We start from the raw sequence: 19,177 nt of genomic DNA on the forward strand, positions 1-19,177 counted from the left end.
ACCACAAGGTCTTATTATCCCCTTTTTATAGCTTCATTTCTGTTGAGATTTCTACAGAAGAGTTGAAAAACAAAAATAGACGTGTTTCCCAGTGCCAATTTTAAATTAAATTGGTACTGCCAGTTTACTTGGAAATTCATTAACTAGGCTATACATGTTCACTGGTTATTAAATTTCATTGCATATTAGAATCTTCTAGAAAGTTAATTAAAAAATACCAATGCCCAGGTTCTACACCCAGAGAGTCTAACTTGCTTAGTTTCAGGTGTAGCCTGGGCATTGGAAATCTTTAAAACCTCCCCAGCCACGCCAATATGCAGTCAGGGTTGAGACCGTTGCTATAGATTAAACCTGACATGAAGAGAAGGCAGGAGCTTTGCCTAATGGCATATGCACCTGTGGGGAAGAGCCTGTATTATTAGTTTTCATTTTGAGACTTTAACTTCTACTTTTCTAATCAAGTGTGTACCAAACATTTTTATCCAAAATGATTGCAAATGGAGACTAAAAAAAAATAGATTGATTCAATGTAGAAGTACATCTTAAGATAATTTGGTATCAGTTTGGGGACTGATTCAAACAGTTCCTTGTTTCATATAATCGGGATGCAACTTACTAGTGACTTTTAAGTCATCAATCTCTAAATTATCATGTAATTACAGAGGCTGGTTAGTGGGAATTATGGGAAAACAACCGTCAGCAATAATGGCATCAGATCAATGATTTAGTTTCCCTGGTAATTATAAGTTCTTGCTATCTCCAATTAATTTAATTTTTATTAAAGGAAAATACTGATATATGCATAATACATAGACACTTTTGCCAAAAAAATCTTGCCCTATTATATTTATTTGATTTTTAGATTAGTTTCATTTAAATTGGTCATTTCAATAACATCTTGATCCTTCTTGAAGTGCAAACTGTGTTTAATAAGAATAACGTAGTCACAGAATGTACAACCTGAAGCACAATTAATTGAAAGAATTAATTTAAAAATTGTCCCATGGTTTTAATTAAAGATCTTGCTTCTGGAAGTTTCTGAGCTGTTCTTTTTTAAAAACTGTGGAATGACAGCAAGTACACTATCAAAACTTGGTTTGTTCCAGGTTACACCCTGTGACTCTCAAACTTCAATCAAAATGGCCAGAATAATGAAGATTAAGAATCACCTTCCTCAAAGACCTAGAACCAGAAATACCATTTGACCCAGCAATCCCATTACTGGGTATATACCCAAAGGAATATAAATCATTCTACTACAAGGATACATGCACGCATATGTTCATTGCAGCACTATTCACAATAGCAAAGACATGGAATCAACCCAAATGCCCATCAATGATAGACTAGACAAAGAAATTGTGGTACATATACACCATGGAATACTATGTAGCCATAAAAAGGAAGGAGATCATGCCCTTTGCAGGGACATTGATGGAGCTGGAAGCCATTATCCTCAGCAAACTAATGCAGGAACAGAAAACTAAACATGCATGTTCTAACGTGTAAGTGGGAGCTGAACAATGAGAACACATGGACACAGGGAAGAGAACAGCACACACTGGGGCCTGTTAGGGGGTGGGGTGAGGGGAGGGAGAGCATCAGGAAGAATAGCCAATGCATGCTGGGCTTAATAACCTAGGTGATGGGTTGATAGGTACAGCAAACCACCATGGCACACGTTTACCTACGTAACAAACCTGCACATCCTGCACATGTACCCTGGAACTTAAAAAAAAAGAATCGCCTGTTATCACCTGTTCACATATGGTTTTATCGTAGGATTTCTATTTCATCATTCATTCTGCATTCCAGAAAAGTTAGTCATAAAGAGAATTCTTGTCAAGCAAATCCTATTTTCTCTTTTTCTCCCATTATACTAGTTAAGACAGAATCGTCTAATTGGGCCTACAAAGGACAATCAAGATCATTTCTTTAATTGCTGATTTTACAATTGAGAAAAGTGAGATTCCAATTGAGAAGTCCTGTCAAGGTGGGATTGAGAAGAGAAAGCAAATGACCGATTGAGATGGACATCGCAAACCCCAAACAGAGGTCACCTGAGGACACTGGCACCCTTTCAGGAGTCTGGGATTTCTGGTTCTCACTGAGCATTTCCGTTTCTTTGGCTCCATGCACACTCTTTTTTCCCTCAGTTGTCAGCCTCTACACCTCAAGGATCAGCGTTTCCCAAAATGTTTCCCAAGAAACAGAACTTCCACTAAATGTTAATAAATGCAGTGAGAGTGGGGAAGAGGTCCATGGTCAAACCAAGGTGGAAAATACTGACTAGTGGAAATTGTCATTTGTCTTTACTGGAGAAGTTCTCAGTGGCTTTAATAGACTAACATGCACAGGTAATCTCCAGTGGGTGAGTGACACTTCTCCAATTTGTCTACAGAACTCTTTTTCTGTAGAACGTCTCAAGGGTTTTATCCACTCACATCCTTTGAGAAATGCTGCTGTAGATCACTCCTCCAGAGCTGGGAGCCCTGACTCCCACCAGAACTCAAGAAATGTGTCCCCCATCCTGTTTGTTTGCTTGCTTGCTTGTTTGGTTGGTTGGGCGGGTGTGTGTGTGTGTGTGTGTGTGTGTGTGTGTGTGTGTGTGTGTGTGAGATTTGGTGGTGGGGTGGGGGGTGGTTAGTGGAATTTTGTGTGTTTCTTTGCTTTTTGTTTTTTGCTTTGCCCAGATATTTCACACACTCCTGACCAGGCTGTAACAAGATGATTTTTTAGACCCACTTTTCATCCAAACAAGGTATGCTGAAGCCTGAACATTTCTTAAGTCTGAGGCTTTGGTCTCTTGCAGAAATTTTCTTTCTCATATTTTAAATTATACAAACTTATAACTGTAGGTAATATAGTTAACTTATAACAAAGGATAAATCTAAGTGAAAGTTCATTCATCATGAATATTGGAGTCTTACATCTTAATGAATATTTTGGTTCTGGTTTGCGTGGTTTTAATATAATTTAGAATCACATTAAGTCAAAATAATTTGACTTATAAGAATTAAATGACCAATAAACATGGACCACAGATAACACTAATTTTTACTGCTGACATATTCTTCTGCAGTTAATCACCTGTAATTCTGTGAGGCATTACGAAAGTGATGTGTAGGAAATAGTATTGATTGGTTTTCATCAGCCCAACTTATCATTGTCAACATTTATGCTGAACCTGGCAAGATTTAAGCATATAAACTTGCTCCTAATGGTAATAAGTACTGTCAATATTTTAACAGGTGGATCAGGAGAAATTAGCTCGAATGTGCTGTAGTGGATACTTCCAAAGCCATGGGAGTGAGGTACTCTTGAGATCTTAAAAACTGAGATAAGCAAAATTATGTGAGAGTATTTGGCTTCAGAATTCCAGGAGGGAAAAACTCTCTTTGTTTATTCTGATAGTATACCAGTTGGAAGTATAACTTTTATTAATGATGGAGTTTTAATAATCTATAAATAAATCATGAGATTGATAATGGGATTAGAATCATCCCCAGTTTTGCTTTATGGCTTCATAAACCAAAGATTATTTCAAAGAAAATCAATCAAAATTTCACCATTTGTTTTTTCCACTAGTTGCAAAAATGATTCAGACATTTCAGACCCTGAAAACTTACAAACCTTTTAGCCAACTCAATTGAAGAGAGCTTCCTTTTTCCTTTAAAACTTTTTTGGTCAAAGAAATTGATATTACTAGCATCTTATTGTGGGTTAATCTTAGTAAATATAGTATCTTTTTTCCCCCCAATACTTGTCTTTTCTTTAACTTTTGATATCTACGTAGTTCTAAAATTCATCTCAGTACCTAGGTCTGGACAGTATACTTATAATATCTTTTCAATTCACGTATTTCAAGAGATTTTAATCTTCTCAGGTCAGGTACTTCTCAAGAACATCACCATTATCAAGAGATATTTGATTTAAGTTAAAAAAAATGGTGGCGCCATTTTTTAGCTAAGCATAAGAATCTATGAATGTTACAAAGTCCAGATAAATAGTAAGTCCAGAGATTCTTGTTATAATCGGCTGTGGTCAGCAAATACATTATCACTGGTAATGTTTATAGCCTTAATTTATAAGGGATTTCACTGTTTGCATTTTTAATACGTTTTTGATCACCTTTTCCATGTTTTGCTAGTTGTTGTTTTCAATCTAATATAGTGGCTGTCAGTATTGACTGCACATTGCATTATCTGGGGACTCTGAGATATGCTGCTGCCTGGGTCCCATTCATGGAGATTCCTACCTCCTCTGGCCTGAGCTGTGGCCTGGGCATCATGATGTATAAAAGCTCCCCCAGGTGATCCTAATGTGTGCCAAGGCTGAGACCCTCTGGCTTAACCTATTCTCATTTCTTGTCTTTATTGCTCCTCTTCACTTCCTGTGGTGCCAGAATGAGCAGTTTGGGAATTCCCAAAGGCACATGGTAGCAGTGACATTTGACAGTTTCAATCAACAGACTATCACTTGATGGATTTCATTTGTGGGCAATCCAATAATGTTCTGACAACTTGCCTTAACCCCATGTGGTTGATGATCACTAGAATGGAAAACATGACCTATTTTGTTTTGTTTGGCTTTCTTCACTCTGTCTTGTATACATTTTGAGCAAAACTCATTATCCTCCCCAGGTGTCAGATTATATGCTATGTGAATATAGCTAGGTTTCAGCTTCCAAATTAACAGAGGGAGGAAGGTTTATCAAGTGACCACGTGAAAATGATGGAAGCCACTGGTTTAGACTATTAAAATTAGTAGGTGTGTGTCTGTGTGTATGTGTTTTATTACTAGGATCCATCAGCTTACAAAACCTTTGTGACTTAGCATTATTAAGTTAAATATTATTAGGAAGTTTTGGAGTCTTTCCATTTATAGTAGCCCCTAGTGAGTCAGGTCTTTTTTTTTCCACATAAAGATGCCATTTATTTCAATCCGAGCAAAGGTGTAGACCTGTGGCTTTCAATTTCCCATTATCTGTAGCGTTCTTCTAAATATGAGATGATGGGAGAGCACTAGGAATTTAAAATCTTGCTTCAATAACTCCCCTCAAAGTTGTAAGCCTTTTGTAAACTCTGTTTTATACACAGCCTTGAATGGTAAGTGCTTCGGGCTGTGAAGGAACTGAAACAGTGGATGCACAGTGAGGTGACATGGTACAGAAAAGAGAGGGCAAGAGGGGAAAGGGAAAGGAAGAATGGAGGCCAAGAGACAGGAGGGCAATCACCAAGTTAGAGGGAACTTGGAGGACCATAGGTACCTGCCCAGGGAGGCTTTGCAGAGCAGAGATGGGATGACACCCATTTGTGAAGTGAGACTGAGTTTGTTTTTTTCGAAAACCTTAAAGGACGATTTAATCCCAGCAAGATGGAGAGCTTCGAGACATCCAAGATGCTGACAAATGGACCACCCAAGAAAAAGCACTTAGCACATGGTAAGCACTCAGTAAATGTTCACTGGTGTGATTATTATTTATGCCTAGGCCTGTCAGACCGAGGACTTTCAGGTTTGGAACTCTGGTGATAAACAATGGCTACAGCATCATTCCTGAAAGTATATATGACACATTCATACTGTATTAGTGCATTCTCACACTGCTTTAAACAACTACCTGAAACTTGGTAATTCATGAGTAAAAGAAGTTTAATTAACTCACCATTCTGCAGGCTGTACAGGAAGCATGGCTGACGGGCCTCATGAAACTTATAATCATGGCAGAAGGCAAAAGGGAAGCCAGTGAAGGTGGATGTGCTACACACTATTAAACAACCAGATATTCTGAGAATTCACTCACTATCATGAGAACAGCATAGGGGAAATCTCCCCCATGACCAATCACCTCCCACCAGGTTCCTCCCCCAACACGGGCTTACAGTTCAACATGAGGTTTGGGTGGGGACACAGCAAAACCGTATCACATGCTTTAATATATTTAAGTTAAAGCTTCATATTTTACCCTATTATAAGACTAAGCTAAAACAAATGCTTTATCAATACTCTGAAAAAAATGGGACCATCAGTTTCATGCAATAAGTCGTAGAGAAAACTAACAATTTCCTGAGAATTTGGAGAAATAGGGGCAACCCTGATTACAGATTAACACCTGGGACCATGTAGTTAGAAAATAAATACTCCAGAAATTCTTTGAAGCTGTATTTATTTAGTATTTATAATACTTCGGGTCTGACCCATATGATTAAAATAATTGATTCCACTATAAGTGTTCAGAATCCTACTCCTGAGTAAAATAATAAAAATCCAAGACCAAATCAACAGTCCCTTTTTAAAACAAGGTTTTCAGAAATGATCAATTCTGGGCCAAGCAGCTCATGTATATTTAAAGGGTTTTTTTTACTTTTATTCTTCATGGTGTGGTGTAGGATTATTCCAAATCACCTCATCTTTATCTGTTAATACATTTTTTCCCTCAGAGTATATGATGAATATTTGAAATAAGGTATATTTCTTTAAACAGAATCTGTAATCAAGTTTTTTTGGGTTTTTTTTTAATTATACTGTAAGTTTTAGGGTACATGTGCAGTCTTGCCCTATCACCCAGGCTGGAGTGCAGTGGCGCAATCTTGGCTCACTGCAACCTCTGCCTCCTGGGTTCAAGTGATTCTCCTGCCTCAGCCTCCTGAGTAGCTGGGACTACAGGCATGCGCCACCATGCCCAGCTATTTTTTGTATTTTTAGTTGACACGGGGTTTCACCATGTTAGCCAGGCTGGTCTCAAACACCTGACCTTAGGCAATCCACCTGCCTCGGCCTCCCGAAGTGTTGGAATTACAGGCGTGAGCCATCTTGCCCGGCCTATAGTCAATATTTTATACAGTTTCAGACTGGCTCTCTTCCCCGTAGACAAAATTAATGAGGTTTTTCTAATGATTGAATAAGATTATGTTAAGAAGTTATAGAAATAATCCTCTTCAGCTTTGCATTTATTTTCCACTCGGAAGGTCAGCCATCCCCTACAAATGTTTCTCTCCAAATGTCTATCCTGAGCTTAATCACAAGTTATAGATACAGAACATTTCACCAAAGACATACCAGTGTCTTCAAAACTATGGTTTTCCATCTCTTTCTGAGGTATTTTCTGCCTTTGGCAAGAAAATAGAGAAGAGGAGGGAAATTTACAATTCCTTTGAGTTACTGTTTTTGCCACGGCTTTCGTGCCACGTTGGGTGTTGTAAACCCGTTGGAGTGAGAAGCAGTTTTTCTCCTTACTCTCTTAATTCTCCTACTAATTCTAGCACCATTCGGTTTTATTTCCATTTTTCAATACTGAGCTGAAAAGAGAATTGTACATGTCAGCCTCTAAAATAGTGTGCACTATAAATTTATCATAATGCTTTCCGAAAGTTATAATTTCATCCACGTGAAATGATAAAGGTCAGTGAAAGCATCTCTTGATTGATCCTGGACCACCCGAGGTTCAGGTTGTCACTCTGCCACCTGATCACATTCTATAAACAATATCTACAACTTTATCATAACAAGTACTACTTAGGTTTCTATGCAAAGCTCAATGGTTTTTAAAAATGCATTTTGTGGTATTCCTGTGGCGTTTCTACTGAGCTGAATTTGACAAATACCATCAGTTTCTGTGTCAATGAGAAATTGTCCTTTTTTTTTAATTGACCTAACGAGTCATTAGGGTAGGCCTTGGACCGTGACTCTGCTGAATGTTTTATTCTGCCCTGGAAATTGTAATCTTACCACTGAGTCGAAATGACTCTCTTGATGATTGTCCTCATCATCTTTATTGTCAGCACAACCATTTATTGAGCTCTCACTGTACTTCCAAGCATCGCACTGAACTGTATGTGCATGTTTCCTCATTTAATCCTCACAACTGTAAGTGTTCATCTACTTTACAAATTAAGAAACTGAGGCACAAACAGGCTCAGGAATTGTCCTGAGTGGTGATGCAGGAATCTATCAGACCTAGCTGATGTCAAACCTCATGACTTAACTGTTGGTGGCACTATTGACCAACAATGGTTCTATTGATGGCTAAAGTCCAAACTGCTTATTAATAGATGGAGCATTAATCATGGCGCTTTGCTTCCTGCTTAGTTGTTAGCTCCATGGTTGCAGCTTGAAAAATATTTTATTCTGTTTATCTGCTGTACCACATACTTAAAAAGAATCTATATTTTTAAAAGGCCTAGAGAATTTACCTTCACATACACCTAAATACATTTCAAGGTTATTGATATTTTTGCATATTAGCAGCATTCTTCCTATTACCTATGAATTTAATGAAAGGAAAACATGAGACGTGGCATGCAGGTATTATTTCAGAAATTTATTTCTTCTCCACATGGCATCCTTTCACTCTTCCCATTCCCCTGGTGTTTTTATAGTAACCTGGCATCCTGAGCTACCACCTTTTTGCTGGCACTAAAGGATCATTTATAATCAGCCCTCCACGTGTTCTGAAATGCGTCCTACAATTCATAACACAACAGACAGTGTGTACGTTTAACAGCACCCAAAGCATTTCTTATCTTGAATTAAACTCGCATGTTCAGAGGAGTGAAAATATCAAGAATTGTGTTGTTGTAGGATTCAACTTTCAGCTTCACAGCTAATAAAAAGAACAAACTGTTTTCTGAGATCTTGGGAGTCAGCCTAAGCCTCTTTCCGTCCTTCACTTTCCCCTACTGCGTACACAGTGAAGACTACAACTGATGAGGGATACAGCCACATCCACGAAAGGGAAGTTTCAGAAAATTATCTTTGCTAAGGTTAGTGTAATTTTTTTCTCCTGAAAAGCCTCTAGCTTTTTCATCTACGGAACAGGATATGACAAGGCTTTTCTGTTGTTGTTGCATTCAATAAACAAATAAGCTCTGTACTTAGGGCCTGTCGTGGCAGAGGCAAAAGAGCCATTTGAGCTGGACCTCTTGACCACAGAGGCATCCGTGTTTTCTCCAAGCAGAGCTAGACACACACTCGCAGGGATACCCAACATCCCCTAGCAGAGAAAATGGTTGTCACTCACCTTTCAACTTATGTTATCACTCAACCACACTGCTTACCGTGTAAGATGAATTACTTTTTAAAAAAATAAATTCTGTAGTTATTTTTTGAATAGCCCAGTTACATGTGTTTGTCATTTGGGGAGGCTAAAATAATTTTTCAAATGTAAACATTCAAAATTCACCAGACCAGCTTCATTCATAGTCTTTCTCCAACCATAGTCACCCCTATCTCAACTGATGGCAGATGCATCTGATTGCTGAGATAGGAAACTTGGAAAGACGCTTTGATTCCTCCTTTTATCTCGTGTCCCACTTTCAAATGGTCAGGAGATCCTACCGGTTTTACTCTCAGCATATTCGGAATCCGATGCCTTTTCCCTCCACCCCCCGGCCTTTATCACCTGGGACCACTACCACCATCATCTCTTATTGTCTCATTGAACAGCCTACTAAGTCATCTGCCTGCTTCTACCACTGCCTCCAATCTATTTTCTTGTTTAACTTTTAATTGACAGATAATAATTCTACATATTTACGAAGTACAATGTGATGTTTTGATATATGCATACGTGATGGAATGATTAATCAAGTTAATTAACATATTCTCATCTCCCATACAGTACTTACCAATTTTTGTGGTGAAAACGTTTAAAATCTACTCTCAGCAATTTTGAAATATACATTACATTAACTATAGACATCATGCTATGCAATAGATCTCAAAAGCTTATTCTGTTTACTCCTCAACACAGCAGCCAGAGTGAGCCTTAAAATGACAACATATTGTGTCACCTGCTGAAAACCTTGCAGAGGATTTCAACTTTCTTTTTTTTTTTTTGGAGACAGAGTTTCGCTCTTGTTGCCCAGGCTGGAGTGCAATGGCGCGATCTCAGTTCAACACAACCTCTGCCTCCTGGGTTCAAGTGATTCTCCTGCCTCAGCCTCCCAAGTAGCTGGGATTACAGGTGCGCACCATCATGTCCTGCTAATTTTGTATTTTTAGTAGAGACAGGGTTTCTCCACGCTGGTCAGGCTGGTGTCGAACTCCTGACCTCAGGCAATTCACCCTCCTTGGCCTCCCGAAGTGCTAGGAATTACAGGCATGAGCCACCGATCGCGGCCTCAACTTTCAATAATAGCTGACTGATAGACCAGGCCTTGCATTGGGAACAATTACAAAGCTTATACAAATAAATACAAATAAAGCAAGAATTAAAAATAAAAGCCATATGAATTAGAAAGACACAACACTGTCATTATTTGCAGATGACATTATTATATTCATAGAAAACCCAAGAAAATCTACAGATAAATTACTAAAATTAACAAACTTATCTAGTGTCTTAAAACAACTCTTTTATCTACACATAAATTAAAAGTTATAAGAATTAGTTAATGTTGGATAAAAGTCATTATATAAAAATCAATTGTTTTACTGTATACAAGACACAAAATATTAATAAAATTTAAAGTATACAATTTATAGATGCATCAAAAAACATCAAATACCTAGAAATAAATCTAATAAAAATCTAATTAATTTTAAAAGTACAAGTTTTCTGTGCACAAAATTATGAAACATTTATTGATACGAATTAAAATATTATATTAGTTGTTCATTGCTGCATAACACATTACCCTAAAACTTAGTTGCTTAAAATAAGAATAAACAGGTCAGAAATTCAGGAATGCTCTAACTGAGTGGTTCTGGCTTGTGGTCTCTCATGAGGTTGCAGTCAAGATTTTTTGGTCCAGACTGCAGCCATCTGAAGGTTTTACTTGAGCTGGGAGATGGGCCTCTCCATACGACTGTTTGAGTGACTATGAAACATTGTAGTTGGCTTCCTTCAGAGAAATGATCCAAGAAGCCACAAAGGAAGCTGCAATGCCTCTTATGACCTAGCCCCAGACGTCACACATCGTCATCGTCCATACTTGATTGGTCACACAGACCAGCTCTGAGTCAATGTGGTAGAGACTGCACCACATTTACACAGGGTGTAAATTTCAGGAGGCTGGGGCTGTTGAGAGATGTCTTGGAAAGAGGCTACAACAAAGACCCAGTAATTGAAAGGATGTTCCATGTTCATGGATGAGAAGAATCAATATTATTAAAATGTCAGTTCTCTCCAATATGGTGTGTAGAGTTCATGCATTTACCAAAGCTCTGGCATACAACTTCCTCCACAATCAGAAGCCTAAAACGAATGGAACTCTGACATTCATTCATTTCTGTTTTTAAGTTACTGACTTAATTCTGTGCTAGCTCGGCACAGAATAATCAACTGACCTAATCTGTGCCTGCCTTTCATTTCATCCTAAGGCCATGTCCAATTTCCTCGTTAACCCGAATAATATCTGAAAGGATATCTTCTCTTGCAGCCATCTGAAGTTTTTATAAATCACATAAAGGTCTGAATAACACAAAGAAACATCAAAATTCTTTAGTCTTTGGCATAAATCCCATGGAACAACCAACTTTCAGGAATCTATTCATTTAGCCAGCTATTTCTCTAATATGAGGACTTGAATCTTCTTCCAATTTCCTCCCCAATGGGACAGCCAAAGGTATTTTCCTATGCAAAACCTTCAAGGCAGTCCATTACATTATTACATTATTTAATTACAATAACATGTTAATTTAGACTCAGCCCACTTACCAGAATAATCAGTGGTCTTTACAGTTTAATCTCACTTTCTACTTTCTGTTTATGCAGCACATGCTCACCAAAATGCAATACCATGCTATGGTCACTCATTCTGTCCACAAAGATTGCAGCTTTCTATGCACTCTAACTGCATTCTGCTACCTGCACCCTGTGGCCCACTTGAAATGAAGTTTGACTACATGACCTGCTTTAGCCAATAAAATGTGAGCAGAAGTGATGCGTGTCACTTCCAGGTGACAGATTTAAGAACTGGCATACTTTGCCACTTGACTTTTTTCCGCTCTACATAGCCACTGTAGTGTTCAAGATGCTGGCTTCTCCATCAGCCTGGGTCCCAGAACGGGGAAAACAAAGTGGCCCTGGGAAAAAGATGAAAGCACAACTTTTCTATCAAGCCCAATAGATTCAAGTCAAGAGAGCAAGGCACGTCTTGAAAGAACTGAGTGGGCTGGGCACGGTGGCTCACGCTTGTAATCTCAGCACTTTGGGAGGCCGAGGCGGGTGGATCACCTGAGGTCAGGAGTTTGAGACCAGCCTGACCAACATGGTGAAACCCCGTCTCTACTAAAAAAAATACAAAAATTAGCTTGGCGTGGTGGCGGGCACCTGTAGTCCCAGCTACTCGGGAGGCTGAGGCAGGAGAATGGCGTGAACCCAGGAGGCGGAGCCTGCAGTGAGCTGAGATTGTGCCACTGCACTCCAGCCTGAGCGACAGAGTGAGACTCTGTCTCAAAAAAAAAGGAAAAAGAAAAGAAAAGAACTGAGTGTAACTGTGGGCACATGAAGCTGATCAGAATTAAATAGATAAGAAGCCAATTAAGTTTTTAAGAGAGTTGTATAGCCAGAGAAATCAGGAGCTTGGACTAGAAATATTTACAACTGTTCAAAATTTAAAGCGACCCTGGACCTCCCCCTTTCCCCAGGCAGGAGGCAGGCTGAGAAAGCTGTTCTGCCCCCAAGGAGGACATATTCTTCAATGCTCACTTTAGATGTGGGCAAGGAAAGGTAAAGGAAAATTCCCAGAAGAAAGAACCAAATGGACTGAGGATCAACAGAATGAGAACATTGTAGGATAGCACTTCTTGGCCGCCTATGGGAGGTGGAGCCAAGTCATCTCTTCTAATGGCATGAGTAGAAGTGGTGGGTCCTTCTCATCTTTTCTGATGGTGTGAGTGGAAGGGATGGGTCGTTCTCATCTCTTCTGATGGTGTGAGTGGAAGTAATGGGTCATTCTTGTCTCTTCTGATTGTGTGAGTGGAAGTGATGGGTCCTTCTCATCTCTTCTGATGGTGTGAGTGGAAGGGATGGGTCGTTCTCATCTCTTCTGATGGCGTGAGTGGAAGTAATGGGTCGTTCTTGTCTCTTCTGTTGGTGTCAGTGGAAGGGATGGGTCACTTTCATCTATTCTGATGGTGTGAGTGGAAAGGATTGGTTGCTTTCCTGCTGAGTGTGTTTCTTTCCAGTGAGAGGTCCTGCAGAGCACTTTATTCCCTCTGGCTTAGAGATCTTTATCATTCTGCCAGACTGGATCCCTGAGAGGCCATGATAAGTAGAGTGCCCCTGCCAGCCCATGACAGCATGCTATGTGGACAAGAAACAAACTTCAATTGTATTGAGCTTAGATTTGAGGGTTGTATGTTTCTGCATTACCTACTTATCACTGATACACCATTGGAGCAAAAAATCCCATCTATGAAGAAACTCCAATGATTTACCCTATACAGTTCTTTCTCTGAGTATGTCATATTCCTTACCTAGTGAATCTTGGGGCTAAAATTGTATTGAAATGATCAGATCCAATCCTGAGCCCCTAGTCTTATGAACTAGGCCTCCTTTAACAGGCAGTGCTAAGCTTCCATCATTCCCAGACAGTGGCCCAAGATGAAAGAAGACTTCTCTTTCCCAGCTTAGCTTGAATCACAAAGCAATCCATTTGTTTTGGCCAAGGGGATGTGCTACTCTTTTAACTCAGGGTCCCAGGCTTTAGGGTGCATGCCATGAAAAAGAACTCACTTGTAACTGTTGCACCCTGAGTTCTTCTTGTTCCAAAAAGCTCCAGAAAGAAGCTCAGCCCTGAAAAAATAAAAACCAGATGGATCCAGAGGTGCCTGAGTTGGAGATGAGCTTTGGTGAACTCTCCTCATTACCAAACTAAAAACCCAGTCCAGGGAGGAGCTTCTTTGCCATTTTCTATACATGCAACGTGTGAGGAAGCACGATGGGTGACTGCACCTGTGTCGCCTTCACTCCACCCCCACACACACTCAGCCAACTAGCCCAACAAAAGCCCTGTTGTACCTTCGTTTGTGGAGGGACTGCTTTGGGGAACTATCGTGGGTGTCCTTACTTCTTGCAAGTAATAAAATCCCCTTGTTAAATCCTCCTTGGTTGTGGTCATGGGACTGACACCTGTCAGGTGATTGAACCACCCGTCGTGTTGGTTACAGTGAGGGTGTTACTGGCCCAGTGACTAGTCACTGTGATAGCGGGGAGGTGGGACATGATCCATTGCCAGCAGAAGCAGGGGGAAAGGGTGCTGGGAAAAACCAAACCACAGCCACAACAACTGGCAACCCAAAAACAGTCCAAAGAGCTCCACTTCAGATCACTCCTTACCTTCTTTACTTCCCAAGGGCACCAAGGTAGTATGGGCTGTGGCCAGGGCTCTCCACTGATGACAGCTCACAGAAGCTGGGAGGATGAAGATACAAGGAAGTTAGTGACTCTCAAAACAGCTAAGGAACGTTCACTAATCTGGCCTCCTTGCACATAAAGGACACGGTAGAAAGAAAAGTCTGTCTTTGTGTCTGATGAAAATACAGACAACTTTGTTTCAAACTTGAAGTGGTAATTCTTGAAGACAATTATTGGGACTTCGAAGAGCGCTGCTACATACCAAGCTATTATTGCCATAATTGTCATTAATATCAACATAATCCAAATGTTTAGTGGTTCGGTGGTCCCCTCCAAGGTAATAATAGCAGAACCTCTGCTCCCCTACCTCCATCAAAGTGTTGCTCAGCTCTTTCTGGGACTCCCCTGGCAATGCTCCACTAATCTGTTTGTTGGCTGCTTCCTGGGGCTGACTTCTAGATCCCAAATGCTGCTGTGTTGGGGACCAGCCTCAACACCACCCGTAGGGTACCCGAAGTCCGGTGGCGACAAAGGATTGAGAAGAGACAGGTTAAGAGTTCAGAAAGGTGGGAGCCAGGGGGCCAGTTGCAAAATGGAGGCTGCAAAAGGCACCGAGCTCTGGTCTCCACACTATTTATTGAGTACAATCACTTAGATCTAAGAAGCAGATGTTCCGGGCGAAACAGTGAAAGGGTGGCAGTGCGTCATAGGCGTAATCTGTAGCAATCGTGGTTTCAACGAATCTCCTTTGTGCTCAAACAGCGTATCTTTAACTTATCGGAGAGTAGCTAGTGGGAGCGGGCTTAACTAGGAGCCTGCATGTCTGTCCACATTCCAATGCTTCAAAGGAGAGCCTTTCTCCTTGAACACAGTGTTTACAGATGAGAGAGTGGGTCTCGCTCTAAGCATGGGAACATGATGGCAATTAGGAGGCTTTCCTCCTCGGAGCCCTCTTGTGGCTTCCACAACTTATTGTCCCGTATTTTTATGGCGAATTTATACAGGCACCCCACAGGCCCTTTTCCCACAGGCCATTTTCCCAACACGGCTGCTCCCAAGCTTTTAGTCACCTTGCACGTCTCTTCCCCATGGTGATTTTCCAGTTTGCCTTCACCACCTTTGTGGTGTTAGAGGACTCCCATCATCGAGCCAGCCCCAGCAGGGAAAAGGAAGTACCTGCTTGACCCCCACAAACCAACTTGAGAATTCCCCAGGCCCCTCCACAGCATGGAGCACCCTCCTTTCAAAGGGATTAAACCTCAGCATGCTGGAATGAAGGATTTGCATCTATATTACTTCCCCAAGAACAGAGACCAGCGAATGAATGTTTGTCCTCTATCCACGTGAGACAGGCTAGAACAAAAAATGTGCTCCTAAGGCACCTACCTCTTCTGTTAGAATTCACGGGCATATTTTTAACTATGGTTGTCCTTTCCCATAAAAAACACTTTTTATTAAACCGTATGCCACTCACTGAGTCACCTTAAATATAATGAAAACAGTGGTCATTGAATATGCCACATGCCAGGCATCACTTGCATTATTTAATCCTCTTACTAGCCCTAAGCGGAAGGTTACTACTTACACCCCACCTGACAAAGGCAAAAACTGGGGACCAGAAAGAGAATGGGGTCTGCCAAAGGTCATCAAGCTAATGAGGAGCAGAGACCTGCCTGTCACCACAATCTGCTCCTAACCATCACTCACATCCATCCAGAAGCAGAGAGAATCATATAATAAATTGCTGCTTATTGATGCTCCCCACCTTCATTTCCAATGAAGGCACAAGAATCCTTCTTCTTTTCAAACTCAGAAAAGTTCCCAAGAAAGGAAGAAAACGGTCTTGTGAAGAGAGAACATAAATAGCGTCTTGTGTGTTCTTTCATTTTATAACTGTTGCAAAACTAGTAAAATTGTTGAAAGTGAAATGGTATTTACATTACATGACCTAAGCTTTTCCATTAAAAAGTATAATATTGGATGACTTTAAGTTTTGTTTGTGTGAAAGGTGGAGGAACCTCTACCCCTCTGAAATTGCAAATGTTACAAAGTGTTGCATATTTATTAGCCCCTCTGCTGCTACAGCATTAAAGGAGAAAACATCTTACTATAAGCAATTTATTCACAGTTACAGTTTTACCACCTGATGTGCAGAATAACAACACTTGGTAAGTATTTATTATTGTGCTGAGTAATTTCAATTTAATTCGTAACATTTTTTAAAGAGCACAAAAGTGAACATTTGCTTAGCATCAGGTTTTGTTTACATATTTTAGTTGAAAAGAATAATCACTAGTGTTTCGGGTGATCAGGATAGGTTGCTCACCAGCGTGGTTTTCAGGGATTTCGACTGTTTGAGAAACCTGATCATGTGTTCATGAATGTGGCAGCTGCGTATTACCAGAATTGACAAGGTAAAGATTTGAAAGGTGAATCTGAATCAGACCACCCAGGTATTTTCCACCACAGACAGTTCTGCTGGGAGGCAGCTGCTATATTCTGCTAACACTGAATCCAACAGCAGTACAAGCTGAGCCTGTTTATCTCTCTTGGCAAAATACCAGCCGTCTGTATCAGCTGGGGGATCTTTCAAAAGCAACTGATCCCAAAATAACAGATAAGGACTCAGGCAGAAAATCACAGTCAGTGTGTAACTTTCACATCTGGGGAAAGGCAAACGAGAACTGTGAGAGTGACCTGTTTATTCCCTGTCTTGCCTTGGCCCTGCGTCGAAGGGGAGAGCTGGGCTTTTGAGTTGAAGATGGTATCTCTCAGGTTTCTACTCCATCACTAGTGAGAATTAGAGTCCTTGAAACAGAACCTCTGAGTTCCAATCTGATCATAGTTCAGGTGATTGTAACTGACAGCTGCCACCCTGCTGCTCTGGGCAAAATTGCCTATCATGGCTCCTTTAACATGTGTCCCAGTTACCTCTCACTGCACAACAAACCACCCCAAACTTGAATGATATAAGACCACAACCATAGTAGTACACGCATGAGTTCCATGGACAGCTTAACTCAGCTTCATGATATCTGGGACCTCAGCTGGAAAGGCTCAAAGGGGTGGGGGTGACTGAACACCTGGTGGCTGGAATCACCACCATGGGAGGCTTCTCACATGCCTGGTGCCTGAGCTGGGGTGACCTAAAGGCTGGGCTTTAGCTGGGACCATTGACCAGAGGGTCTACATGTGGCCTCTCCACATGGCTTGACCCTCTCCCAGAATGGCAGCTGGCTCCCACGAGGAACATCCAGAAAGCAAATGTTCCAAGTGAGCTAGGTAAAAAGAAAACAAAGCTCATGACCTTTTCTGAACTAGTCCCAGAAGTCACACAGCTTCTCTTCCACCACATCCTCTTGGTGACAGTTCAGGCCAGCCCAGGCTCAAGGGAGCTGTAGCCAGGTCACATCACAGAAGGGCCTGTGGGATGGGAGTTTGTGTTGCCACAATCTTAGGAAAATAAAATCAACCCCAACATGACCAGAGCCTGGCGGTTTCCACTTTGGATTCCTGCCCTGGTTCTCTGAAAGGAATGTGTTGAGAAAAGAATAGAGATCCCAGGGCAGAAATCTCTGGGAAAATCCCTTCCCATTCAATCCACAAATTAGATGCTGTGCATCGTGGCCACCCAAGTCCTGTGGGATACAGTCCTCCCCTCCCTCCAGATTTGTCTGGGCCACATGGCTCCTCTCTCTCCAGCCACACTGGTCTTTAGGGTTCTTTTACTGGCCTCTGGGCTCTTCTACCCTGGGGCCTTTGCCGCGACTTGCTCCCTTCCTTCCCTGTTGCACTTATTAATGCCCCTGTATCCTTCAGATCTCAGCTTAAATATCACTTCTTTGTGGAAAACTTCCCTGACCTTCTTCATTAGGTCAGACTCCCGGAATAAATATTCATAGCACTAGGTACCCTATCATGGTTGTAATTAAAAAAAAAAAAGTCTATCTCTTCATTCTGACTATAAACTCCATGAGGTCATTAACTCTGAGTTTGGTGACCATTGATAACTCCTGCCCCAACACATGCACCCAGAAGTACAGAATCCCTGGCCCAGATAAGAGGTTTAATAAACATGTGTTGGAACATATTTATATAGTGATTGAGTGCCTCATATCCACCGGATGCTGTGTTAGATGTGGGAATACAGTAGTGACTGGGACAATCCCACTCCCACCATCTTGGAATTCACATGTGGATGGGGAGACAGAGGATAAACAGATAAACCCTCTGGATGTATGTGTTGAAAGAAAAGCTCTGGGAGAGAAAAATGGGGAAACTAACGTAGCCTTGGAGTCTGAGGAGGTTTTCTTGAGGAGAGGAGATTTCCACCAATTGCTTCTCCTCTCCTGCCACCCTCCCCAAGTGCTGCATCCCAAGCAAGCATGTGGGCACACAGGTCTCAATCTCTTCCTTTCTTACAGGAACAAATAATTACTCCTTTGTAATTTACATTTCTGTGTGTCATGGGATAAATCAATATAAGCCAAGGAAAGAGAAGTATAAATATTTCTCAGTGTGAATGGGCTGTTTAATATTGCCTTGTACACTAATTAAGTTGTATGTAATACGGACAGTACTTTGACACTGTCAAACTTAATAACCCTCTGCTTAAGAGGAAAGGCACATTTACAGTGAGATTATAGTGCGAGCTGGAATGCCTCCGAGAAGACTGTTTCCAAACTCCTCAAAGCACCAGCTTTGAAATAACAATAATGTGCGACTGGCAGCGCTATCCTTTAAACAATTTAATTGTTGGCAAGGATATTTCTTCTGCCAGTTCCACCCAGCAGACTAAAAGTCAGAGCAGTTAATAAGCCTCTGGAGGTATCTACTGACCCTTAGAGCCCAGGGAGTATTAGATGGTCAAGAAGG

The 19,177-nt window shown here is 41.0% G+C and overlaps 2 long non-coding RNA genes across 2 annotated transcripts; one reads left to right on the forward strand and one right to left on the reverse strand.

Moving 5' to 3' along the window:
- The first annotated feature begins 2,699 nt into the window (after window positions 1-2,699).
- LOC134735525 (uncharacterized) lies at window positions 2,700-8,689 on the forward strand. The gene is made up of 4 exons (XR_010118692.1): window positions 2,700-2,761; window positions 3,252-3,314; window positions 5,357-5,443; window positions 8,379-8,689. It is a non-coding gene; the product is annotated as an uncharacterized lncRNA (long non-coding RNA).
- Window positions 8,690-11,906: 3,217 nt separating this feature from the next.
- LOC134735526 (uncharacterized) lies at window positions 11,907-14,962 on the reverse strand. Its single transcript, XR_010118693.1, has 3 exons — window positions 14,670-14,962; window positions 14,285-14,359; window positions 11,907-13,249 (listed from the first exon to the last, which is right to left on the reverse strand). It is a non-coding gene; the product is annotated as an uncharacterized lncRNA (long non-coding RNA).
- Window positions 14,963-19,177: the final 4,215 nt, after the last annotated feature.

Source organism: Symphalangus syndactylus, chromosome 21, assembly GCF_028878055.3.
Source record: "Symphalangus syndactylus isolate Jambi chromosome 21, NHGRI_mSymSyn1-v2.1_pri, whole genome shotgun sequence".
Classification (NCBI taxonomy): Eukaryota; Metazoa; Chordata; class Mammalia; order Primates; family Hylobatidae; genus Symphalangus; species Symphalangus syndactylus.